This window comes from Xenopus tropicalis, chromosome 10 (genome assembly GCF_000004195.4).
Source record: "Xenopus tropicalis strain Nigerian chromosome 10, UCB_Xtro_10.0, whole genome shotgun sequence".
NCBI classification, from domain to species: Eukaryota; Metazoa; Chordata; class Amphibia; order Anura; family Pipidae; genus Xenopus; species Xenopus tropicalis.
The window spans coordinates 738967-761106 of record NC_030686.2 but is presented as its reverse complement, the minus strand read 5'-3'; positions in this window follow the sequence as shown (position 1 = coordinate 761106).

Sequence of the window (22140 nt, the reverse complement as noted above, 5' to 3'; positions counted from 1 at the left end):
GGATTATTAGGGACCCCATACTAATACGGGGTTGGACCCCCTTCTGCCTTCAGAACTGCCTTAGTTCTACGCGGCACTGACCCAACAAGGGGCTGAAAGCATTCTGTAGCAATGTCGGCCCATATTGATAGGATGGCATCTTGCAGTTGGAGATTTGTGGGGTGCACACCCAGGGCACGGAGCCCCCGTTCCACCACATCCCAAAGGATGGCTTGGGATCTGGTGACTGTGGGGGCCATTTTAGTAAGGGAACTCATTGTCAGGTTCAAGAAACCAATTGGAAATGATTGGAGCTTTGTGACACGGGGCATTATCCTGCTGGGAGTGGCCATCAGAGGGTACATGGTGGCCATAAAGGGATGGGCATGGGGCATTATCCTGCTGGGAGTGGCCATCAGAGGGTACATGGTGGCCATAAAGGGATGGGCATGGGGCATTATCCTGCTGGGAGTGGCCATCAGAGGGTACATGGTGGCCATAAAGGGATGGGCATGGGGCATTATCCTGCTGGGAGTGGCCATCAGAGGGTACATGGTGGCCATAAAGGGATGGGCATGGGGCATTATCCTGCTGGGAGTGGCCATCAGAGGGTACATGGTGGCCATAAAGGGATGGACATGGGGCATTATCCTGCTGGGAGTGGCCATCAGAGGGTACATGGTGGCCATAAAGGGATGGGCATGGGGCATTATCCTGCTGGGAGTGGCCATCAGAGGGTACATGGTGGCCATAAAGGGATGGACATGGGCAGAGACAATGCTCAGGTAGGCCGTGGCACGATGCCCAATTGGCACTAAGGGGCCTAAAGTGTGCCAACATCCCCCCCCACCAGCCGGCACAGGGGTAACAAGGCATGATGGATCCATGTTCTGTTTGCGCCAAATTCTCACTCTCCAGAAACAGAAATGGAGACTCATCAGACCGGCAACATTTTTCCAAACTGCCCCATTGTGGTGCAACTTGTAGCCCCTTTTCCCTATTTGTAGTGGGGATGGGTGGTACCCGGGGGGGCCTGGTGTAGCCCCTTTTCCCTATTTGTAGTGGGGATGGGTGGTACCCGGGGGGGCCTGGTGTAGCCCCTTTTCCCTATTTGTAGTGGGGATGAGTGGTACCCGGGGGGGCCTGGTGTAGCCCCTTTTCCCTATTTGTAGTGGGGATGGGTGGTACCCGGGGGGGCCTGGTGTAGCCCCTTTTCCCTATTTGTAGTGGGGATGAGTGGTACCCGGGGGGGCCTGGTGTAGCCCCTTTTCCCTATTTGTAGTGGGGATGAGTGGTACCTGGGGGGGCCTGGTGTAGCCCCTTTTCCCTATTTGTAGTGGGGATGGGTGGTACCCGGGGGGGCCTGGTGTAGCCCCTTTTCCCTATTTGTAGTGGGATGAGTGGTACCTGGGGGGGCCTGGTGTAGCCCCTTTTCCCTATTTGTAGTGGGGATGAGTGGTACCCGGGGGCCTGGTGTAGCCCCTTTTCCCTATTTGTAGTGGGGATGAGTGGTACCTGGGGGGCCTGGTGTAGCCCCTTTTCCCTATTTGTAGTGGGGATGGGTGGTACCCGGGGGGGCCTGGTGTAGCCCCTTTTCCCTATTTGTAGTGGGGATGAGTGGTACCTGGGGGGCCTGGTGTAGCCCCTTTTCCCTATTTGTAGTGGGGATGAGTGGTACCCGGGGGCCTGGTGTAGCCCCTTTTCCCTATTTGTAGTGGGGATGAGTGGTACCCGGGGGGGCCTGGTGTAGCCCCTTTTCCCTATTTGTAGTGGGATGAGTGGTACCCGGGGGGGGCCTGGTGTAGCCCCTTTTCCCTATTTGTAGTGGGGATGAGTGGTACCCGGGGGCCTGGTGTAGCCCCTTTTCCCTATTTGTAGTGGGGATGGGTGGTACCCGGGGGGGGCCTGGTGTAGCCCCTTTTCCCTATTTGTAGTGGGGATGGGTGGTACCCGGGGGGGGCCTGGTGTAGCCCCTTTCCCTATTTGTAGTGGGGATGGGTGGTACCCGGGGGGGGGGCCTGGTGTAGCCCCTTTTCCCTATTTGTAGTGGGGATGGGTGGTACCCGGGGGGGGCCTGGTGTAGCCCCTTTTCCCTATTTGTAGTGGGGATGAGTGGTACCCGGGGGGGGGCCTGGTGTAGCCCCTTTTCCCTATTTGTAGTGGGGATGGGTGGTACCCGGGGGGGGGCCTGGTGTAGCCCCTTTTCCCTATTTGTAGTGGGGATGGGTGGTACCCGGGGGGGCCTGGTGTAGCCCCTTTTCCCTATTTGTAGTGGGGATGGGTGGTACCCGGGGGCCTGGTGTAGCCCCTTTTCCCTATTTGTAGTGGGGATGAGTGGTACCCGGGGGGGCCTGGTGTAGCCCCTTTTCCCTATTTGTAGTGGGGATGAGTGGTACCCGGGGGCCTGGTGTAGCCCCTTTTCCCTATTTGTAGTGGGGATGAGTGGTACCCGGGGGCCTGGTGTAGCCCCTTTTCCCTATTTGTAGTGGGGATGGGTGGTACCCGGGGGGGGCCTGGTGTAGCCCCTTTTCCCTATTTGTAGTGGGGATGGGTGGTACCCGGGGGGCCTGGTGTAGCCCCTTTTCCCTATTTGTAGTGGGGATGAGTGGTACCCGGGGGGCCTGGTGTAGCCCCTTTTCCCCTATTTGTAGTGGGGATGAGTGGTACCCGGGGGGGCCTGGTGTAGCCCCTTTTCCCTATTTGTAGTGGGGATGGGTGGTACCCGGGGGGGGGCCTGGTGTAGCCCCTTTTCCCTATTTGTAGTGGGGATGAGTGGTACCCGGGGGGGCCTGGTGTAGCCCCTTTTCCCTATTTGTAGTGGGGATGAGTGGTACCCGGGGGGGGCCTGGTGTAGCCCCTTTTCCCTATTTGTAGTGGGGATGGGTGGTACCCGGGGGGGGCCTGGTGTAGCCCCTTTTCCCTATTTGTAGTGGGGATGGGTGGTACCCGGGGGGGGGCCTGGTGTAGCCCCTTTCCCTATTTGTAGTGGGGATGAGTGGTACCCGGGGGGCCTGGTGTAGCCCTTTTCCCTATTTGTAGTGGGGATGAGTGGTACCCGGGGGGCCTGGTGTAGCCCCTTTTCCCCTATTTGTAGTGGGGATGAGTGGTACCGGGGGGGGGCCTGGTTGTAGCCCCTTTTCCCTATTTGTAGTGGGGATGGGTGGTACCCGGGGGGCCTGGTGTAGCCCCTTTTCCCTATTTGTAGTGGGGATGAGTGGTACCCGGGGGGGCCTGGTGTAGCCCCTTTTCCCTATTTGTAGTGGGGATGAGTGGTACCCGGGGGGGCCTGGTGTAGCCCCTTTTCCCTATTTGTAGTGGGGATGAGTGGTACCCGGGGGGCCTGGTGTAGCCCCTTTTCCCTATTTGTAGTGGGGATGAGTGGTACCCGGGGGGCCTGGTGTAGCCCCTTTTCCCTATTTGTAGTGGGGATGAGTGGTACCCGGGGGGCCTGGTGTAGCCCTTTTCCCTATTTGTAGTGGGGATGAGTGGTACCCGGGGGGCCTGGTGTAGCCCCTTTTCCCTATTTGTAGTGGGATGAGTGGTACCCGGGGGGCCTGGTGTAGCCCCTTTTCCCTATTTGTAGTGGGGATGGGTGGTACCCGGGGGGCCTGGTGTAGCCCCTTTTCCCTATTTGTAGTGGGGATGGGTGGTACCCGGGGGGCCTGGTGTAGCCCCTTTTCCCTATTTGTAGTGGGGATGAGTGGTACCCGGGGGGCCTGGTGTAGCCCCTTTTCCCTATTTGTAGTGGGGATGAGTGGTACCCGGGGGGCCTGGTGTAGCCCCTTTTCCCTATTTGTAGTGGGGATGAGTGGTACCCGGGGGGGGGCCTGGTGTAGCCCCTTTTCCCTATTGTAGTGGGGATGAGTGGTACCCGGGGGGGGCCTGGTGTAGCCCCTTTTCCCTATTTGTAGTGGGGATGAGTGGTACCCGGGGGGGCCTGGTGTAGCCCCTTTTCCCTATTTGTAGTGGGGATGAGTGGTACCCGGGGGGGGGCCTGGTGTAGCCCCTTTTCCCTATTTGTAGTGGGGATGGGTGGTACCCGGGGGGCCTGGTGTAGCCCCTTTTCCCTATTTGTAGTGGGGATGAGTGGTACCCGGGGGGGCCTGGTGTAGCCCCTTTTCCCTATTTGTAGTGGGGATGAGTGGTACCCGGGGGGCCTGGTGTAGCCCCTTTTCCCTATTTGTAGTGGGGATGAGTGGTACCCGGGGGGCCTGGTGTAGCCCCTTTTCCCTATTTGTAGTGGGGATGGGTGGTACCCGGGGGGCCTGGTGTAGCCCCTTTTCCCTATTTGTAGTGGGGATGAGTGGTACCCGGGGGGCCTGGTGTAGCCCCTTTTCCCTATTTGTAGTGGGATGAGTGGTACCCGGGGGGGGGCCTGGTGTAGCCCCTTTTCCCTATTTGTAGTGGGGATGAGTGGTACCCGGGGGGGGCCTGGTGTAGCCCCTTTTCCCTATTTGTAGTGGGGATGGGTGGTACCCGGGGGGGCCTGGTGTAGCCCCTTTTCCCTATTTGTAGTGGGGATGAGTGGTACCCGGGGGGCCTGGTGTAGCCCCTTTTCCCTATTTGTAGTGGGGATGAGTGGTACCCGGGGGGCCTGGTGTAGCCCCTTTCCCTATTTGTAGTGGGGATGAGTGGTACCCGGGGGGGGGCCTGGTGTAGCCCCTTTTCCCTATTTGTAGTGGGATGAGTGGTACCCGGGGGGGGCCTGGTGTAGCCCCTTTTCCCTATTTGTAGTGGGGATGGGTGGTACCCGGGGGGGGCCTGGTGTAGCCCCTTTTCCCTATTTGTAGTGGGGATGAGTGGTACCCGGGGGGCCTGGTGTAGCCCCTTTTCCCTATTTGTAGTGGGGATGAGTGGTACCCGGGGGGGCCTGGTGTAGCCCCTTTTCCCTATTTGTAGTGGGGATGAGTGGTACCCGGGGGGCCTGGTGTAGCCCCTTTCCCTATTTGTAGTGGGGATGGGTGGTACCCGGGGGGGCCTGGTGTAGCCCCTTTTCCCTATTTGTAGTGGGGATGAGTGGTACCCGGGGGGCCTGGTGTAGCCCCTTTTCCCTATTTGTAGTGGGGATGGGTGGTACCCGGGGGGGCCTGGTGTAGCCCCTTTTCCCTATTTGTAGTGGGGATGAGTGGTACCCGGGGGGGCCTGGTGTAGCCCCTTTTCCCTATTTGTAGTGGGGATGGGTGGTACCCGGGGGGCCTGGTGTAGCCCCTTTTCCCTATTTGTAGTGGGGATGGGTGGTACCCGGGGGGCCTGGTGTAGCCCCTTTTCCCTATTTGTAGTGGGGATGAGTGGTACCCGGGGGGCGGCCTGGTGTAGCCCCTTTTCCCTATTTGTAGTGGGGATGAGTGGTACCCGGGGGGCCTGGTGTAGCCCCTTTTCCCTATTTGTAGTGGGGATGAGTGGTACCCGGGGGGCCTGGTGTAGCCCCTTTTCCCTATTTGTAGTGGGGATGGGTGGTACCCGGGGGGGGCCTGGTGTAGCCCCTTTTCCCTATTTGTAGTGGGGATGGGTGGTACCCGGGGGGCCTGGTGTAGCCCCTTTTCCCTATTTGTAGTGGGGATGGGTGGTACCCGGGGGGGGCCTGGTGTAGCCCCTTTTCCCTATTTGTAGTGGGGATGGGTGGTACCCGGGGGGGGCCTGGTGTAGCCCCTTTTCCCTATTTGTAGTGGGGATGAGTGGTACCCGGGGGGCCTGGTGTAGCCCCTTTTCCCTATTTGTAGTGGGGATGAGTGGTACCCGGGGGGGGCCTGGTGTAGCCCCATTTCCCTATTTGTAGTGGGGATGAGTGGTACCCGGGGGCCTGGTGTAGCCCCTTTTCCCTATTTGTAGTGGGGATGGGTGGTACCCGGGGGGGCCTGGTGTAGCCCCTTTTCCCTATTTGTAGTGGGGATGGGTGGTACCCGGGGGGGCCTGGTGTAGCCCCTTTTCCCTATTTGTAGTGGGGATGAGTGGTACCCGGGGGGCCTGGTGTAGCCCCTTTTCCCTATTTGTAGTGGGGATGAGTGGTACCCGGGGGGGGCCTGGTGTAGCCCCTTTTCCCTATTTGTAGTGGGGATGGGTGGTACCCGGGGGGCCTGGTGTAGCCCCTTTCCCTATTTGTAGTGGGGATGAGTGGTACCCGGGGGGCCTGGTGTAGCCCCTTTTCCCTATTTGTAGTGGGGATGAGTGGTACCCGGGGGGGTCCTGGTGTAGCCCCTTTTCCCTATTTGTAGTGGGGATGAGTGGTACCCGGGGGGGGCCTGGTGTAGCCCCTTTTCCCTATTTGTAGTGGGGATGAGTGGTACCCGGGGGGGCCTGGTGTAGCCCCTTTTCCCTATTTGTAGTGGGGATGAGTGGTACCCGGGGGGGGGCCTGGTGTAGCCCCTTTTCCCTATTTGTAGTGGGGATGAGTGGTACCCGGGGGGCCTGGTGTAGCCCCTTTTCCCTATTTGTAGTGGGGATGAGTGGTACCCGGGGGGGGCCTGGTGTAGCCCCTTTTCCCTATTTGTAGTGGGGATGAGTGGTACCCGGGGGGCCTGGTGTAGCCCCTTTTCCCTATTTGTAGTGGGGATGAGTGGTAACCCGGGGGGGCCTGGTGTAGCCCCTTTTCCCTATTTGTAGTGGGGATGAGTGGTACCCGGGGGGGCCTGGTGTAGCCCCTTTTCCCTATTTGTAGTGGGGATGAGTGGTACCCGGGGGGGCCTGGTGTAGCCCCTTTTCCCTATTTGTAGTGGGGATGAGTGGTACCCGGGGGGGCCTGGTGTAGCCCCTTTTCCCTATTTGTAGTGGGGACGAGTGGTACCCGGGGGGGGGCCTGGTGTAGCCCCTTTTCCCTATTTGTAGTGGGGATGGGTGGTACCCGGGGGGGGGCCTGGTGTAGCCCCTTTTCCCTATTTGTAGTGGGGATGGGTGGTACCCGGGGGGGGCCTGGTGTAGCCCCTTTTCCCTATTTGTAGTGGGGATGAGTGGTACCCGGGGGGCCTGGTGTAGCCCCTTTTCCCTATTTGTAGTGGGGATGAGTGGTACCCGGGGGGGCCTGGTGTAGCCCCTTTTCCCTATTTGTAGTGGGGATGAGTGGTACCCGGGGGGGGCCTGGTGTAGCCCCTTTTCCCTATTTGTAGTGGGGATGGGTGGTACCCGGGGGGGCCTGGTGTAGCCCCTTTTCCCTATTTGTAGTGGGGATGAGTGGTACCCTGGGGGGCCTGGTGTAGCCCCTTTTCCCTATTTGTAGTGGGGAGGGGTGGTACCCGGGGGGGCCTGGTGTAGCCCCTTTTCCCTATTTGTAGTGGGGATGGGTGGTACCCGGGGGGCCTGGTGTAGCCCCTTTTCCCTATTTGTAGTGGGGATGGGTGGTACCCGGGGGGGCCTGGTGTAGCCCCTTTTCCCTATTTGTAGTGGGGATGGGTGGTACCCGGGGGGCCTGGTGTAGCCCCTTTCCCTATTTGTAGTGGGGATGAGTGGTACCCGGGGGGGCCTGGTGTAGCCCCTTTTCCCTATTTGTAGTGGGGATGGGTGGTACCCGGGGGGGCCTGGTGTAGCCCCTTTTCCCTATTTGTAGTGGGGATGGGTGGTACCCGGGGGGGCCTGGTGTAGCCCCTTTTCCCTATTTGTAGTGGGGATGAGTGGTACCCGGGGGGGGGCCTGGTGTAGCCCCTTTTCCCTATTTGTAGTGGGGATGGGTGGTACCCGGGGGGGGGCCTGGTGTAGCCCCTTTTCCCTATTTGTAGTGGGGATGAGTGGTACCCGGGGGGGGCCTGGTGTAGCCCCTTTTCCCTATTTGTAGTGGGGATGGGTGGTACCCGGGGGGGGCCTGGTGTAGCCCCTTTTCCCTATTTGTAGTGGGGATGAGTGGTACCCGGGGGGCCTGGTGTAGCCCCTTTTCCCTATTTGTAGTGGGGATGAGTGGTACCCGGGGGCCTGGTGTAGCCCCTTTTCCCTATTTGTAGTGGGGATGGGTGGTACCCGGGGGGGGCCTGGTGTAGCCCCTTTTCCCTATTTGTAGTGGGGATGAGTGGTACCCGGGGGGGCCTGGTGTAGCCCCTTTTCCCTATTTGTAGTGGGGATGGGTGGTACCCGGGGGGCCTGGTGTAGCCCCTTTTCCCTATTTGTAGTGGGGATGGGTGGTACCCGGGGGGCCTGGTGTAGCCCCTTTTCCCTATTTGTAGTGGGGATGGGTGGTACCCGGGGGGGGCCTGGTGTAGCCCCTTTTCCCTATTTGTAGTGGGGATGGGTGGTACCCGGGGGGGCCTGGTGTAGCCCCTTTTCCCTATTTGTAGTGGGGATGGGTGGTACCCGGGGGGCCTGGTGTAGCCCCTTTTCCCTATTTGTAGTGGGGATGAGTGGTACCCGGGGGGGCCTGGTGTAGCCCCTTTTCCCTATTTGTAGTGGGGATGGGTGGTACCCGGGGGGGGCCTGGTGTAGCCCCTTTTCCCTATTTGTAGTGGGGATGAGTGGTACCCGGGGGGCCTGGTGTAGCCCCTTTTCCCTATTTGTAGTGGGGATGGGTGGTACCCGGGGGGGGCCTGGTGTAGCCCCTTTTCCCTATTTGTAGTGGGGATGAGTGGTACCCGGGGGGCCTGGTGTAGCCCCTTTTCCCTATTTGTAGTGGGGATGGGTGGTACCCGGGGGGGGCCTGGTGTAGCCCCTTTTCCCTATTTGTAGTGGGGATGAGTGGTACCCGGGGGGCCTGGTGTAGCCCCTTTTCCCTATTTGTAGTGGGGATGGGTGGTACCCGGGGGGGCCTGGTGTAGCCCCTTTTCCCTATTTGTAGTGGGGATGAGTGGTACCCGGGGGGGGCCTGGTGTAGCCCCTTTTCCCTATTTGTAGTGGGGATGGGTGGTACCCGGGGGGGGGCCTGGTGTAGCCCCTTTTCCCTATTTGTAGTGGGGATGGGTGGTACCCGGGGGGGGCCTGGTGTAGCCCCTTTTCCCTATTTGTAGTGGGGATGAGTGGTACCCGGGGGGGGGCCTGGTGTAGCCCCTTTTCCCTATTTGTAGTGGGGATGAGTGGTACCCGGGGGGCCTGGTGTAGCCCCTTTTCCCTATTTGTAGTGGGGATGGGTGGTACCCGGGGGGCCTGGTGTAGCCCCTTTTCCCTATTTGTAGTGGGATGAGTGGTACCCGGGGGGGGCCTGGTGTAGCCCCTTTTCCCTATTTGTAGTGGGGATGAGTGGTACCCGGGGGGGGCCTGGTGTAGCCCCTTTTCCCTATTTGTAGTGGGGATGAGTGGTACCCGGGGGGGCCTGGTGTAGCCCCTTTTCCCTATTTGTAGTGGGGATGGGTGGTACCCGGGGGGGCCTGGTGTAGCCCCTTTTCCCTATTTGTAGTGGGGATGGGTGGTACCCGGGGGGCCTGGTGTAGCCCCTTTTCCCTATTTGTAGTGGGGATGGGTGGTACCCGGGGGGGCCTGGTGTAGCCCCTTTTCCCTATTTGTAGTGGGGATGAGTGGTACCCGGGGGGCCTGGTGTAGCCCCTTTTCCCTATTTGTAGTGGGGATGAGTGGTACCCGGGGGGGGCCTGGTGTAGCCCCTTTTCCCTATTTGTAGTGGGGATGGGTGGTACCCGGGGGGGGGCCTGGTGTAGCCCCTTTTCCCTATTTGTAGTGGGGATGAGTGGTACCCGGGGGGGCCTGGTGTAGCCCCTTTTCCCTATTTGTAGTGGGGATGGGTGGTACCCGGGGGGCCTGGTGTAGCCCCTTTTCCCTATTTGTAGTGGGGATGGGTGGTACCCGGGGGGCCTGGTGTAGCCCCTTTTCCCTATTTGTAGTGGGGATGAGTGGTACCCGGGGGGCCTGGTGTAGCCCCTTTTCCCTATTTGTAGTGGGGATGGGTGGTACCCGGGGGGGGCCTGGTGTAGCCCCTTTTCCCTATTTGTAGTGGGGATGAGTGGTACCCGGGGGGGCCTGGTGTAGCCCCTTTTCCCTATTTGTAGTGGGGATGAGTGGTACCCGGGGGGCCTGGTGTAGCCCCTTTTCCCTATTTGTAGTGGGGATGAGTGGTACCCGGGGGGGCCTGGTGTAGCCCCTTTTCCCTATTTGTAGTGGGGATGAGTGGTACCCGGGGGGGCCTGGTGTAGCCCCTTTTCCCTATTTGTAGTGGGGATGAGTGGTACCCGGGGGGGCCTGGTGTAGCCCCTTTTCCCTATTTGTAGTGGGGATGGGTGGTACCCGGGGGGCCTGGTGTAGCCCCTTTTCCCTATTTGTAGTGGGGATGGGTGGTACCCGGGGGGGGCCTGGTGTAGCCCCTTTTCCCTATTTGTAGTGGGGATGGGTGGTACCCGGGGGGGGCCTGGTGTAGCCCCTTTTCCCTATTTGTAGTGGGGATGAGTGGTACCCGGGGGGCCTGGTGTAGCCCCTTTTCCCTATTTGTAGTGGGGATGAGTGGTACCCGGGGGGCCTGGTGTAGCCCCTTTTCCCTATTTGTAGTGGGGATGGGTGGTACCCGGGGGGCCTGGTGTAGCCCCTTTTCCCTATTTGTAGTGGGGATGGGTGGTACCCGGGGGGCCTGGTGTAGCCCCTTTTCCCTATTTGTAGTGGGGATGAGTGGTACCCGGGGGCCTGGTGTAGCCCCTTTTCCCTATTTGTAGTGGGGATGAGTGGTACCCGGGGGGGCCTGGTGTAGCCCCTTTTCCCTATTTGTAGTGGGGATGAGTGGTACCCGGGGGGGCCTGGTGTAGCCCCTTTTCCCTATTTGTAGTGGGGATGAGTGGTACCCGGGGGGCCTGGTGTAGCCCCTTTTCCCTATTTGTAGTGGGGATGAGTGGTACCCGGGGGGGGCCTGGTGTAGCCCCTTTTCCCTATTTGTAGTGGGGATGAGTGGTACCTGGGGGGGCCTGGTGTAGCCCCTTTTCCCTATTTGTAGTGGGGATGGGTGGTACCCGGGGGGCCTGGTGTAGCCCCTTTTCCCTATTTGTAGTGGGGATGGGTGGTACCCGGGGGGCCTGGTGTAGCCCCTTTTCCCTATTTGTAGTGGGGATGAGTGGTACCTGGGGGGGCCTGGTGTAGCCCCTTTTCCCTATTTGTAGTGGGGATGAGTGGTACCCGGGGGGCCTGGTGTAGCCCCTTTTCCCTATTTGTAGTGGGGATGAGTGGTACCTGGGGGGGCCTGGTGTAGCCCCTTTTCCCTATTTGTAGTGGGGATGGGTGGTACCCGGGGGGCCTGGTGTAGCCCCTTTTCCCTATTTGTAGTGGGGATGGGTGGTACCCGGGGGGGCCTGGTGTAGCCCCTTTTCCCTATTTGTAGTGGGGATGGGTGGTACCCGGGGGGGCCTGGTGTAGCCCCTTTTCCCTATTTGTAGTGGGGATGAGTGGTACCCGGGGGGCCTGGTGTAGCCCCTTTTCCCTATTTGTAGTGGGGATGAGTGGTACCCGGGGGGGGCCTGGTGTAGCCCCTTTTCCCTATTTGTAGTGGGGATGAGTGGTACCCGGGGGGGGCCTGGTGTAGCCCCTTTTCCCTATTTGTAGTGGGGATGGGTGGTACCCGGGGGGGCCTGGTGTAGCCCCTTTTCCCTATTTGTAGTGGGGATGAGTGGTACCCGGGGGGGGCCTGGTGTAGCCCCTTTTCCCTATTTGTAGTGGGGATGAGTGGTACCCGGGGGGGGGCCTGGTGTAGCCCCTTTTCCCTATTTGTAGTGGGGATGAGTGGTACCCGGGGGGGGCCTGGTGTAGCCCCTTTTCCCTATTTGTAGTGGGGATGAGTGGTACCCGGGGGGCCTGGTGTAGCCCCTTTTCCCTATTTGTAGTGGGGATGAGTGGTACCCGGGGGGGGCCTGGTGTAGCCCCTTTTCCCTATTTGTAGTGGGGATGAGTGGTACCCGGGGGGGGGCCTGGTGTAGCCCCTTTTCCCTATTTGTAGTGGGGATGGGTGGTACCCGGGGGGGCCTGGTGTAGCCCCTTTTCCCTATTTGTAGTGGGGATGAGTGGTACCCGGGGGGGGGCCTGGTGTAGCCCCTTTTCCCTATTTGTAGTGGGGATGAGTGGTACCCGGGGGGGGCCTGGTGTAGCCCCTTTTCCCTATTTGTAGTGGGGATGAGTGGTACCCGGGGGGCCTGGTGTAGCCCCTTTTCCCTATTTGTAGTGGGGATGGGTGGTACCCGGGGGGGCCTGGTGTAGCCCCTTTTCCCTATTTGTAGTGGGGATGAGTGGTACCCGGGGGCCTGGTGTAGCCCCTTTTCCCTATTTGTAGTGGGGATGGGTGGTACCCGGGGGGGGGCTGGTGTAGCCCCTTTTCCCTATTTGTAGTGGGGATGAGTGGTACCCGGGGGGCCTGGTGTAGCCCCTTTTCCCTATTTGTAGTGGGGATGGGTGGTACCCGGGGGGGCCTGGTGTAGCCCCTTTTCCCTATTTGTAGTGGGGATGAGTGGTACCCGGGGGGGCCTGGTGTAGCCCCTTTTCCCTATTTGTAGTGGGGATGAGTGGTACCCGGGGGGGGCCTGGTGTAGCCCCTTTTCCCTATTTGTAGTGGGGATGGGTGGTACCCGGGGGGGGGCCTGGTGTAGCCCCTTTTCCCTATTTGTAGTGGGGATGAGTGGTACCCGGGGGGGCCTTGTGTAGCCCCTTTTCCCTATTTGTAGTGGGGATGGGTGGTACCCGGGGGGCCTGGTGTAGCCCCTTTTCCCTATTTGTAGTGGGGATGGGTGGTACCCGGGGGGGGGCCTGGTGTAGCCCCTTTTCCCTATTTGTAGTGGGATGGGTGGTACCCGGGGGGCCTGGTGTAGCCCCTTTTCCCTATTTGTAGTGGGGATGAGTGGTACCCGGGGGGCCTGGTGTAGCCCCTTTTCCCTATTTGTAGTGGGGATGGGTGGTACCCGGGGGGGGCCTGGTGTAGCCCCTTTTCCCTATTTGTAGTGGGGATGAGTGGTACCCGGGGGGGGGCCTGGTGTAGCCCCTTTTCCCTATTTGTAGTGGGGATGGGTGGTACCCGGGGGGCCTGGTGTAGCCCCTTTTCCCTATTTGTAGTGGGGATGAGTGGTACCCGGGGGGCCTGGTGTAGCCCCTTTTCCCTATTTGTAGTGGGGATGAGTGGTACCCGGGGGGCCTGGTGTAGCCCCTTTTCCCTATTTGTAGTGGGGATGAGTGGTACCCGGGGGGGGCCTGGTGTAGCCCCTTTTCCCTATTTGTAGTGGGGATGGGTGGTACCCGGGGGGGCCTGGTGTAGCCCCTTTTCCCTATTTGTAGTGGGGATGGGTGGTACCCGGGGGCCTGGTGTAGCCCCTTTTCCCTATTTGTAGTGGGGATGAGTGGTACCCGGGGGGGCCTGGTGTAGCCCCTTTTCCCTATTTGTAGTGGGGATGGGTGGTACCCGGGGGGGCCTGGTGTAGCCCCCTTTCCCTATTTGTAGTGGGGATGAGTGGTACCCGGGGGGCCTGGTGTAGCCCCTTTTCCCTATTTGTAGTGGGGATGAGTTGTACCCGGGGGGGCCTGGTGTAGCCCCTTTTCCCTATTTGTAGTGGGGATGGGTGGTACCCGGGGGGGCCTGGTGTAGCCCCTTTTCCCTATTTGTAGTGGGGATGGGTGGTACCCGGGGGGCCTGGTGTAGCCCCTTTTCCCTATTTGTAGTGGGGATGAGTGGTACCCGGGGGGCCTGGTGTAGCCCCTTTTCCCTATTTGTAGTGGGGATGAGTGGTACCCGGGGGGGGGCCTGGTGTAGCCCCTTTTCCCTATTTGTAGTGGGGATGGGTGGTACCCGGGGGGGGGGCCTGGTGTAGCCCCTTTTCCCTATTTGTAGTGGGGATGAGTGGTACCCGGGGGGGGGCCTGGTGTAGCCCCTTTTCCCTATTTGTAGTGGGGATGGGTGGTACCCGGGGGGGCCTGGTGTAGCCCCTTTTCCCTATTTGTAGTGGGGATGAGTGGTACCCGGGGGGGCCTGGTGTAGCCCCTTTTCCCTATTTGTAGTGGGGAAGGGTGGTACCCGGGGGGGGGGCCTGGTGTAGCCCCTTTTCCCTATTTGTAGTGGGGATGAGTGGTACCCGGGGGGGGGCCTGGTGTAGCCCCTTTTCCCTATTTGTAGTGGGGATGGGTGGTACCCGGGGGGGGCCTGGTGTAGCCCCTTTTCCCTATTTGTAGTGGGGATGAGTGGTACCCGGGGGGGGGCCTGGTGTAGCCCCTTTTCCCTATTTGTAGTGGGGATGGGTGGTACCCGGGGGGGGGGGCCTGGTGTAGCCCCTTTTCCCTATTTGTAGTGGGGATGGGTGGTACCCGGGGGGGCCTGGTGTAGCCCCTTTTCCCTATTTGTAGTGGGGATGGGTGGTACCCGGGGGGGGCCTGGTGTAGCCCCTTTTCCCTATTTGTAGTGGGGATGAGTGGTACCCGGGGGGGGGCCTGGTGTAGCCCCTTTTCCCTATTTGTAGTGGGGATGAGTGGTACCCGGGGGGCCTGGTGTAGCCCCTTTTCCCTATTTGTAGTGGGGATGAGTGGTACCCGGGGGGCCTGGTGTAGCCCCTTTTCCCTATTTGTAGTGGGGATGAGTGGTACCCGGGGGGGGGCCTGGTGTAGCCCCTTTTCCATATTTGTAGTGGGGATGGGTGGTACCCGGGGGGCGTGGTGTAGCCCCTTTTCCCTATTTGTAGTGGGGATGAGTGGTATCCGGGGGGGCCTGGTGTAGCCCCTTTTCCCTATTTGTAGTGGGGATGAGTGGTACCCGGGGGGGGGGCTGGTGTAGCCCCTTTTCCCTATTTGTAGTGGGGATGGGTGGTACCCGGGGGGGCCTGGTGTAGCCCCTTTTCCCTATTTGTAGTGGGGATGAGTGGTACCCGGGGGGGGGCCTGGTGTAGCCCCTTTTCCCTATTTGTAGTGGGGATGGGTGGTACCCGGGGGGCCTGGTGTAGCCCCTTTTCCCTATTTGTAGTGGGGATGGGTGGTACCCGGGGGGGCCTGGTGTAGCCCCTTTTCCCTATTTGTAGTGGGGATGAGTGGTACCCGGGGGGGGGCCTGGTGTAGCCCCTTTTCCCTATTTGTAGTGGGGATGGGTGGTACCCGGGGGGGGGCCTGGTGTAGCCCCTTTTCCCTATTTGTAGTGGGGATGGGTGGTACCCGGGGGGGGGCCTGGTGTAGCCCCTTTTCCCTATTTGTAGTGGGGATGGGTGGTACCCGGGGGGGGCCTGGTGTAGCCCCTTTTCCCTATTTGTAGTGGGGATGAGTGGTACCCGGGGGGGCCTGGTGTAGCCCCTTTTCCCTATTTGTAGTGGGGATGGGTGGTACCCGGGGGGGCCTGGTGTAGCCCCTTTTCCCTATTTGTAGTGGGGATGAGTGGTACCCGGGGGGGCCTGGTGTAGCCCCTTTTCCCTATTTGTAGTGGGGATGAGTGGTACCCGGGGGGGCCTGGTGTAGCCCCTTTTCCCTATTTGTAGTGGGGATGGGTGGTACCCGGGGGGCCTGGTGTAGCCCCTTTTCCCTATTTGTAGTGGGGATGGGTGGTACCCGGGGGGGCCTGGTGTAGCCCCTTTTCCCTATTTGTAGTGGGGATGGGTGGTACCCGGGGGGCCTGGTGTAGCCCCTTTTCCCTATTTGTAGTGGGGATGAGTGGTACCCGGGGGGGGGCCTGGTGTAGCCCCTTTTCCCTATTTGTAGTGGGGATGAGTGGTACCCGGGGGGGCCTGGTGTAGCCCCTTTTCCCTATTTGTAGTGGGGATGAGTGGTACCCGGGGGGCCTGGTGTAGCCCCTTTTCCCTATTTGTAGTGGGGATGGGTGGTACCCGGGGGGGCCTGGTGTAGCCCCTTTTCCCTATTTGTAGTGGGGATGGGTGGTACCCGGGGGGGCCTGGTGTAGCCCCTTTTCCCTATTTGTAGTGGGGATGAGTGGTACCCGGGGGGGGGCCTGGTGTAGCCCCTTTTCCCTATTTGTAGTGGGGATGGGTGGTACCCAGGGGGGGGCCTGGTGTAGCCCCTTTTCCCTATTTGTAGTGGGGATGAGTGGTACCCGGGGGGGGCCTGGTGTAGCCCCTTTTCCCTATTTGTAGTGGGGATGGGTGGTACCCGGGGGGCCTGGTGTAGCCCCTTTTCCCTATTTGTAGTGGGGATGGGTGGTACCCGGGGGGGCCTGGTGTAGCCCCTTTTCCCTATTTGTAGTGGGGATGAGTGGTACCCGGGGGGGGGCCTGGTGTAGCCCCTTTTCCCTATTTGTAGTGGGGATGAGTGGTACCCGGGGGGCCTGGTGTAGCCCCTTTTCCCTATTTGTAGTGGGGATGAGTGGTACCCGGGGGGGGCCTGGTGTAGCCCCTCTGCCCCAGGGCTGTGCGGGTTGGGGCCTCACTAATGCTTTGCTGCCCCCTCGCTTGTAACGAGTGGGTATTTCAGGCAAAGTTGCCCTTCTATCAGCTGAATCGGCCCATTCCCCTCCGGCACCAACAGGGCATTTGCACCCACAGGACTGCCCCATACGGGGTGTTTTGCCCTTTTCCCCCCATTCTGTGTAACCCCTAGAAATGGGCGGGACTAGTGGGGTTTGGGGGGAAAGGAGGCGGCAGGAAGTGGCACAGATGGGCGGGACTAGTGGGGTTTGGGGGGAAAGGAGGCGGCAGGAAGTGGCACAGATGGGCGGGACTAGTGGGGTTTGGGGGAAAGGAGGCGGCAGGAAGTGGCACAGATGGGCGGGACTAGTGGGGTTTGGGGGGAAAGGAGGCGGCAGGAAGTGGCACAGATGGGCGGGACTAGTGGGGTTTGGGGGGAAAGGAGGCGGCAGGAAGTGGCACAGATGGGCGGGACTAGTGGGGTTTGGGGGGAAAGGAGGCGGCAGGAAGTGGCACAGATGGGCGGGACTAGTGGGGTTTGGGGGGAAAGGAGGCGGCAGGAAGTGGCACAGATGGGCGGGACTAGTGGGGTTTGGGGGAAAGGAGGCGGCAGGAAGTGGCACAGATGGGCGGGACTAGTGGGGTTTGGGGGGAAAGGAGGCGGCAGGAAGTGGCACAGATGGGCGGGGCTAGTGGGGTTTGGGGGGAAAGGAGGCGGCAGGAAGTGGCACAGATGGGCGGGGCTAGTGGGGTTTGGGGGGAAAGGAGGCGGCAGGAAGTGGCACAGATGGGCGGGGCTAGTGGGGTTTGGGGGGAAAGGAGGCGGCAGGAAGTGGCACAGATGGGCGGGGCTAGTGGGGTTTGGGGGGAAAGGAGGCGGCAGGAAGTGGCACAGATGGGCGGGGCTAGTGGGGTTTGGGGGGAAAGGAGGCGGCAGGAAGTGGAACAGATGGGCGGGGCTAGTGGGGTTTGGGGGGAAAGGAGGCGGCAGGAAGTGGCACAGATGGGCGGGGCTAGTGGGGTTTGGGGGGAAAGGAGGCGGCAGGACGTGGCACAGATGGGCGGGGCTAGTGGGGTTTGGGGGGAAAGGAGGCGGCAGGACGTGGCACAGATGGGCGGGGCTAGTGGGGTTTGGGGGGAAAGGAGGCGGCAGGAAGTGGCACAGATGGGCGGGGCGAGTGGGGTTTGGGGGAAAGGAGGCGGCAGGAAGTGGCACAGATGGGCGGGGCTAGTGGGGTTTGGGGGGAAAGGAGGCGGCAGGAAGTGGCACAGATGGGCGGGGCTAGTGGGGTTTGGGGGGAAAGGAGGCGGCAGGAAGTGGCACAGATGGGCGGGGCTAGTGGGGTTTGGGGGGAAAGGAGGCGGCAGGAAGTGGAACAGATGGGCGGGGCTAGTGGGGTTTGGGGGGAAAGGAGGCGGCAGGACGTGGCACAGATGGGCGGGGCTAGTGGGGTTTGGGGGGAAAGGAGGCGGCAGGACGTGGCACAGATGGGCGGGGCTAGTGGGGTTTGGGGGGAAAGGAGGCGGCAGGACGTGGCACAGATGGGCGGGGCGAGTGGGGTTTGGGGGGAAAGGAGGCGGCAGGAAGTGGCACAGATGGGCGGGGCGAGTGGGGTTTGGGGGAAAGGAGGCGGCAGGAAGTGGCACAGATGGGCGGGGCGAGTGGGGTTTGGGGGGAAAGGAGGCGGCAGGAAGTGGCACAGATGGGCGGGGCGAGTGGGGTTTGGGGGGAAAGGAGGCGGCAGGAAGTGGCACAGATGGGCGGGGCTAGTGGGGTTTGGGGGAAAGGAGGCGGCAGGAAGTGGCACAGATGGGCGGGGCTAGTGGGGTTTGGGGGGAAAGGAGGCGGCAGGAAGTGGAACAGATGTGCGGGGCTAGTGGGGTTTGGGGGGAAAGGAGGCGGCAGGAAGTGGAACAGATGGGCGGGGCTAGTGGGGTTTGGGGGGAAAGGAGGCGGCAGGAAGTGGAACAGATGGGCGGGGCTAGTGGGGTTTGGGGGGAAAGGAGGCGGCAGGAAGTGGCACAGATGGGCGGGGTTAGTGGGGTTTGGGGGGAAAGGAGGCGGCAGGAAGTGGCACAGATGGGCGGGACTAGTGGGGTTTGGGGGGAAAGGAGGCGGCAGGAAGTGGCACAGATGGGTGGGGCGAGTGGGGTTTGGGGGCATAGGAGGCGGCAGGAAGTGGCACAGATGGGCGGGGCGAGTGGGGTTTGGGGGGAAAGGAGGTGGCAGGAAGTGGAACAGATGGGCGGGGCTAGTGGGGTTTGGGGGGAAAGGAGGCGGCAGGAAGTGGCACAGATGGGCGGGGTGAGTGGGGTTTGGGGGGAAAGGAGGCGGCAGGAAGTGGCACAGATGGGCGGGACTAGTGGGGTTTGGGGGCATAGGAGGCGGCAGGAAGTGGCACAGATGGGCGGGGCGAGTGGGGTTTGGGGGGAAAGGAGGCGGCAGGAAGTGGCACAGATGGGCGGGGCTAGTGGGGTTTGGGGGGAAAGGAGGCGGCAGGAAGTGGCACAGATGGGCGGGGCGAGTGGGGTTTGGGGGGAAAGGAGGCGGCAGGAAGTGGCACAGATGGGCGGGGCGAGTGGGGTTTGGGGGGAAAGGAGGCGGCAGGAAGTGGCACAGATGGGCGGGGCGAGTGGGGTTTGGGGGGAAAGGAGGCGGCAGGAAGTGGCACAGATGGGCGGGGCGAGTGGGGTTTGGGGGGATAGGAGGCGGCAGGAAGTGGCACAGATGGGCGGGGCGAGTGGGGTTTGGGTCAGAAACACAACATTTTTAAGCACAATGGTTCAATAGATAGAGGAGTATAATTCCCTGGTACATTCATTGTTATAGGGTGTGTCTCCTTTAAATCCCCTTTCCCAATCTGACACTCAGTTTGGGGTGCAGGAGATTGTCTTGGCCACACCCCTAAATGCACTGAAGCAACTGCCGTGTGATTGGTCGATTAGATAATTGCATTAATAGTCCTATTCGTGAGTGTATATGGGGGGGCAGAGCATCTAGTGATGGAAGAGCCCCGCCCCCAGCGCCCACTACTCGAGTCCAGGGATTGGGAGGTTCTAATCACCTGATCCTGAGATGCCAATAAAGGCGGGGTATTCAGTCTATGGGAGCCCATTGGCCAATAGGATTTACCTGCCCGAGTAACAGCCCTAGGGGCTCCCTCTGTTTGTAGCTGCCATTTTAGCTCGGTCTCAGTAGCTTCCTGCTGCAGCTCAGGCTGCCGGTAGCTCAGGTTATACAGAGTTGGGAGGGGGAGTAATTTCTGATGGGAGGGGGAGAGGGGCTAACTGAGCATGCTCGTGCCCTGAAGGATATTTCTCGGAGCAGGAAGTCTGACACAGAAGAACATGTGACACAAAAGAAGAAAAGAAATCCTGTTTCCTTTGATAGAGGACTCAGTGCAGCTGTGAGAGCTTATGGCTGTATGGAGGATGCTGGGAACTATTCCAATGTGCATATTAAGGCTCGGTATTAGGGTACCCCCATTATCTGTATTTAACAGCAGCAGGCTGATATTAATGGTCCTAACACTAGGGCCTCCCTGCCCCCCACATAGCGGCAATGTGCGACCCGATTCCCTTCCCCACACGTCAGTATTTCAGGTTTCAGTCACAGGCTTCTCCAGGCAGCAGTGCTACTGGGATACCAGACTACCAGATACCAGACTTCTGATCCTGAGCACTGCTACTGTATCACTGCCATAAAGTGAGGCTAAACTGCTGCGCTGCCAGAAAGGAAACAGTGCATTAGACTGAGATGCAGGAAAACTCATTTATTTGGGTGGCAGAACCCTACACTGGTACCAGGACCCTACACATCGGCACCGGGACCCTACATATTGGTACCGGGACCCTACATATCGGCACCGGGACCCTACACATCGGCACCGGGACCCTACACATCAGCACCGGGACCCTACATATTGGTACCGGGACCCTACACATCGGCACCGGGACCCTACACATCGGCACCGGGACCCTACACATCGGCACCGGGACCCTACACATCGGCACCGGGACCCTACACATCGGCACCGGGACCCTACACATCGGCACCGGGACCCTACATATTGGTACCGGGACCCTACACGTCGGCACCGGGACCCTACATATTGGTACCAGGACCCTACACATCAGCACCGGGACCCTACATATTGGTACCAGGACCCTACACATCAGCACCGGGACCCTACATATTGGTACCGGGACCCTACATATTGGTACCAGGACCCTACACGTCAGCACCGGGACCCTACATATTGGTACCGGGACCCTACATATTGGTACCAGGACCCTACACATCAGCACCGGGACCCTACATATTGGTACCGGGACCCTACATATTGGTACCAGGACCCTACACGTCAGCACCGGGACCCTACACGTCGGCACCGGGACCCTACACATCGCATCGGTATCGGGACCCTACGCATTGGTACCGGGACCCTACGCATTGGTACCGGGACCCTACACATTGGTACCGGGACCCTACGCATTGGTACCGGGACCCTACACATTGGTACCGGGACCCTACACATCGCATCGGTACCGGGACCCTACACATCGCATCGGTATCAGGACCCTACACATTGGTACCGGGACCCTACACATCGGTATCAGGACCCTACACATTGGTACCGGGACCCTACACATCGGCACCGGGACCCTACACATGGGTACCGGGACCCTACACATGGGTACCGGGACCCTACACATTGGTACCGGGACCCTACACATCGGTACCGGGACCCTACATATCGGTACCGGGACCCTACACATCGGTACCGGGACCCTACACATTGGTACCGGGACCCTACACATTGGTACCGGGACCCTACACATCGGTACCGGGACCCTACATATTGGTACCGGGACCCTACACATCGGTACCGGGACCCTACATATTGGTATCAGGACCCTACACATTGGTACCGGGACCCTACATATTGGTACCAGGACCCTACACATCGGCACCAGAACCCTACACATCGGCACCGGGACCCTACACATTGGTACCGGGACCCTACACATTGGTACCGGGACCCTACACACCGGTACCATTCCTTCCCTCCTGGGCATCAGTAGCAAGAGCAGAAGCAAAGGGCCAGGAGAGGCTGATGGGTAATGTGGCTCAGGCCAGTTTAATACAATCAGCAGGACAGAAGCAGAGACAAAGCAGCAGTAAAAATAGATCCCCCCCCCCCCCAGTCTCTATATATATATATCTCTATATTAACCCTATATGTGCCTGTGGGGCGGGGAAAGTGCAAATAAACGTGTAAGTGCTACAAACGTGACAACTGGGGACACGGACTGACAGGCTCACAGGATTATGGCCCCCCCCCCCCCCGAGTGGCCCCTCCCCCAACAGTGCAGCACAGATACTCCACCCACAGCAAGGGAGGGGTTAACTGAATGTGCCCTCCTACCCACACACGCCCCCTACTCACACACTAGTGCCCCCCAGTCACATGCCCAGCACTGACACGCCCCCTACTCACACACTAGTGCCCCCCAGTCACATGCCCAGCACTGACACGCCCCCTACTCACACACTAGTGCCCCCCAGTCACATGCCCAGCACTGACACGCCCCCTACTCACACACTAGTGCCCCCCAGTCACATGCCCAGCACTGACACGCCCCCTACTCACACACTAGTGCCCCCCCAGTCACATGCCCAGCACTGACACGCCCCCTACTCACACACTAGTGCCCCCCAGTCACATGCCCAGCACTGACACGCCCCCTACTCACACACTAGTGCCCCCCCAGTCACATGCCCAGCACTGACACGCCCCCTACTCACACACTAGTGCCCCCCAGTCACATGCCCAGCACTGACACGCCCCCTACTCACACACTAGTGCCCCCCAGTCACATGCCCAGCACTGACACGCCCCCTACTCACACACTAGTGCCCCCCCAGTCACATGCCCAGCACTGACACGCCCCCTAC